We start from the raw sequence: 4,368 nt of genomic DNA, 5'->3' as shown, positions 1-4,368 counted from the left end.
AAAAACAAACTAAGCCTTGACCAAAAGGCTGTGGCCAATAAGTGAAAGCCAAACAACAAACAGCTTCTCCTGTCTTATTTACTGGGTAGGCCCTGAACAAGTTCACTGTTCCTAGCCGGTGTAGGCCCTGAACAAGTTCATGTTCCTAGCCGGGTAGGCCCTGAACAAGTTCACTGTTCCTAGCCGGGGTAGGCCCTGAACAAGTTCACTGTTCCTAGGCCGTCATTGAAAAAAATAATTTGTTCTTAACTGACTTGCCTAGTTAAATAAAGGTAAAATAAATAAATAAATGTAAATAAAGACTATCGTCTAAACATAACAGTACTAGGAGGAACACTTCTCTCTACCTGTAGCCTACCTTGGTTAACAGAGAGACAAGGTGCCCCAGTAAAATAACATTTCTCTGAGGTAGGAAACTCCAACGTCCTCATAGGTCCCCGTCTCTACTCCCAATCCTCCCCCAGCTCCTCTTCTGGCACACCTATATAGAGGAAGACACAAAGCAGTTAGTGGGCCCAGGTGTGTACTTGTAACGTTCGTCGTGTGAAGATGAGGAATCATCGGACCAAAGCGCAGCGTGGTAAGTGTTCATATTAATGTATTAAAACAGAACACTAAACAAAAGAACAAAGAGAATGAAACGAAACAGTCCTGTCTGGTAAAGACACAAAGACAGAAAACAACTGACTCTGGCAGCTCCGGACAGGAGGGCACTCTGGCAGCTCCGGACAGGAGGGAGACTCTGGCAGCTCCGGACAGGAGGGAGACTGGCAGCTCCGGACAGGAGGAGATTCTGGCAGCTCCGAACAGGAGGAGACTCTGGCAGCTCCGAACAGAAGGGAGACTCTGGAGGAGGAGACGCAGAGACAGCCTGGTTTGTGGGCTGCCACAGGGCCCACCAGGCTGGAGAGACCTACAGGAGGCCTGGTGCGTAGAGGAGGCACCGGATAAACCCCTCCAGAGTGCAGGCACAGGTCGAACCGGGCTGTGGTGAGCGCTGGAGATCTGGTGCTTACCGCTCGCACCTCTCCATTAGGCTCAATGCCAACTTTCGCCCGACACGGCGGAGCGCAGGAGGACCAAACACGCTGAGCTGGCACAATTCGCCCTGGCTGGATGCCCACTCTCGCATGGCACTTGCGGGGGCTGGCATATAGCACTCGGAGCTTTGCGCGCACTGGAGACACCGTGCGCTTAACCGCATAACACGTGCTCTGACCAGTCCACGCTGCCGGTAAGCACGGGGAGTTGGCTCAGGTCTATCGCCTGACTACGCCATTCTCCCTGTGTGCCCCTCCAAAGAAAATTAGGGCTGTCTCTCGTGCCTGCTGCGCTGCCTTGCCTCATATCGCCGCCTCTCAGCTTTCGCCGCCTCCAGTTCTTCTTTCGGGCGGCGATATTCCCCAGCCTCAGTCCTGCTGGTACAGACACAAGACAGACACAACTACCCACAAAAACACAGGTGGGAAAAGGCTACCTAAGTATGGTTCTCAATCAGAGACAACGATAGACAGCTGCCTCTGATTGAGAACCACCACGGCCAAACACACAGAAAAAAAAAACATAGAACACAAAACACAAAACATAGAATGCCCACCCCAACTCACGCCTTGACCAAACCAAAATAGAGACATAAAAATGATCTCTAAGGTCAGGGCGTGACAGTACTAATTGGCTTTACACTGGTAAATCTTTTGATGCTCTGATGAAGGCGTAACAAACGCGTCTGCCTGCCCGACCGGAAATAAAAAAAATAAAATTTTTAACGCCTTTAAGGTAAAAAAAAATGTTTTACTATTTTGAGTGTCGCAGTTTCCGAGATGTTCTTGAATTTGGGATTTAATTTGAAGTCGGTGTCAGATGCGACAGAGCACCCAGCTATTAAAGCCATAACGGTTGTGCGAGATCCTATTGTGGAGTGTAACCTAATCAACAGTTTGATTTAGATTGTGTGTCAGCTGTACACAATAGGCTCTGATATCAGGTATTGTGTTTGTCTAGTACTGAACCGTTAGACTACATGGAAGTATTGCTCAATACCAGAGACTTGCACAAAGTGAATATAACATCATGTTAAAATCTAATCAGATTCAATATACTTACATTGTTTCAGTGTGGACAGTGAACCATAAGAAGCTGTAGGATCTACACGTAAAGCTGTCCTAGCGGCAGAACCTTGGTCTGTGGATAGAATAAATAGTAATGGAAAACAATGATGTTTAAATGAAAGCTGCAGTTTCTCTTCTGAATTATTGTAAATAGTCTAATTACACGGTACTTATTAAATAATGTACTGACCCTTCCAGATCCTGTCCACTCCATTGGGAGCATCTCTCTGAGTTTTCCTGCCTGAACAAGTCTCTCTCTGGGTCCAGACTGACACAGTAGGGAGATGCATCAACTGAGCCTTTCTGCAGGGCATTGTAATCCTGAAAACAGGAGGATATTTAGCCACTCTTGGAGGGAATAGAAGTTGATCCCAGAAATGCTTTGTTGTCATGGAACAATAACATGTTTTCCAATTGTAGCCTTCATGGGGTTAAGGCAACGTCCACTTTGACATGCCTTTGTAATAGAGTTGGCAAATTTGTTGAAACAAGGTGTAAAGTCACCTGAAGCAACCTCCCAGGTTCTTCACCCTGCAATGTGAGCTCCATCCCAGTGACCTCGTCCTCCAATTTCTTCTCCATCTTCTGTACCTCACTCTCCGCTTTCAGCAGCAACCTTTTTTTCTCCGTTGGGGCGGCAGGTAGCCTAGTTGTTAGCGCGTTGGACTAGTAACCGATAGTTCAAGATCGAATCCGAGATTGACAAGGTAAAAATCTGTCATTCTGCCCCTGAACAAGACAGTTAACCGACTGTTCCTAGGCCGTCATTGAATATAATAATTTGTTCTTAACTGAAACTTGGGCGCCCTAGGATAAACTAAAAAATTTTTTTTAAAAAAAATCTCTCTCTTTGAATCATCGGACGAAAGCGCAGCGTGGTAAGTGTTCATATTAATTTATTAAAACAGAACACTAAACAAAATAACAAAGAGAATAAAACGAAACAGTCCTGTCTGGTACAGACACAAAGACAGAAAACAACTACCCACAAAAAACAGGTGGGAAAAAGCTACCTAAGTATAGTTCTCAATCAGAGACAACGATAGACAGCTGACTCTGATTGAGAACCACACCCGGCCAAACACACAGAAATAAAAAACATAGAACACAAAACATAGAATGCCCACCCCAACTCACGCCCTGACCAAACCAAAATAGAGATAAAAAGGATCTCTAAGGTCAGGGCGTGACAGTACGAATTGGCTTTACACTGAGTAACTATCCCCTGAGGAGGGTGCTGTCCTACCATCTTTCTAGTCCCTTAACTCTCACAATATGTATAATTTCCTACATTCAATCACAATCTTTCTATCTAGATGTTTATTTTTTTATTCCCCAGAACATCTATTTTTGTAGGCTGTACTGTTCAATAGGAAGTAAATAAATGCACCACCATTTTCTCAAATGTTCTTCATGTCATTATGATACGTAAATGCTTTGTATCTAGTTTATTCTGCTGATCTGTGTATTTGTAGATATATTTGATGTATACTGTAACAATCATTAGTTCACTAATGTTTTATTACCACTATGTACCGCCCTCACACAGGTGAGGCAATTGTATTTATCAGCTAGGCAACTGCATATAAAATTGTATATACAATGGTTTTGGCACATCTTTTGATGCTCTGATGAAGGCGTAACAAATGTGTCTGCCTGCCCGACCGGAAATAAAAAATAATAATTAGTTAACACCTTTAAGGTAAAAAAAAATGTTTTACTATTTTGAGTGTCGCAGTTTCCGAATGTTCTTGAATTTGGGATTTAATTTGAAGTCAGTGTCAGATACGACTGAGAACCCAGCTATTAAAGCCATAACGGTTGTGCGAGATCCTATTGTGGAGTGTAACCTAATCCAACAGTTTGATTAGTGTTGTGTGTCAACTGTACACAATAGGCTCTGATATCAGGTATTGTGTTTGTCTAGTACTGAACCGTTATACTACATGGAAGTATTGCTCAATACCAGAGACTTGCACAAAGTGAATATAACATCATGTTAAAATCTAATCAGATTCAATATACTTACATTGTTTCAGTGTGGACAGTGAACCATAAGAAGCTGTAGGATCTACACGTAAAGCTGTCCTAGCGGCAGAACCTTGGTCTGTGGATAGAATAAATAGTCATGGAAAACAATGATGTTTAAATGAATAGCTGCAGTTTCTCTTCCTGAATTATTGTAAATAGTCTAATTACACGGTACTTATTAAATTAATGTACTGACCCTTCCAGATCCTGTCCACCTCCATGTGGAGCA

General features: G+C 43.5%; 1 protein-coding gene across 1 annotated transcript in view; it reads right to left on the bottom strand.

The window, feature by feature from the left end:
* LOC112069309 (CD276 antigen homolog) overlaps positions 1–4,368 on the bottom strand; it is a 33,347-nt gene that overhangs the window by 7,311 nt on the left and 21,668 nt on the right. Inside the window, exon 8 of the transcript XR_002893714.2 lies at positions 359–481. The gene's annotated coding sequence lies outside the window, so the exon portion shown is untranslated. The remainder of the gene's footprint in view (positions 1–358; positions 482–4,368) is intronic.

This window comes from Salvelinus sp. IW2-2015, unplaced genomic scaffold, assembly GCF_002910315.2.
Source record: "Salvelinus sp. IW2-2015 unplaced genomic scaffold, ASM291031v2 Un_scaffold967, whole genome shotgun sequence".
NCBI classification, from domain to species: domain Eukaryota; kingdom Metazoa; phylum Chordata; class Actinopteri; order Salmoniformes; family Salmonidae; genus Salvelinus; species Salvelinus sp. IW2-2015.
Note: the sequence above shows the minus strand (reverse complement) of the source record. Positions and strands in the feature narration are given on the sequence as shown.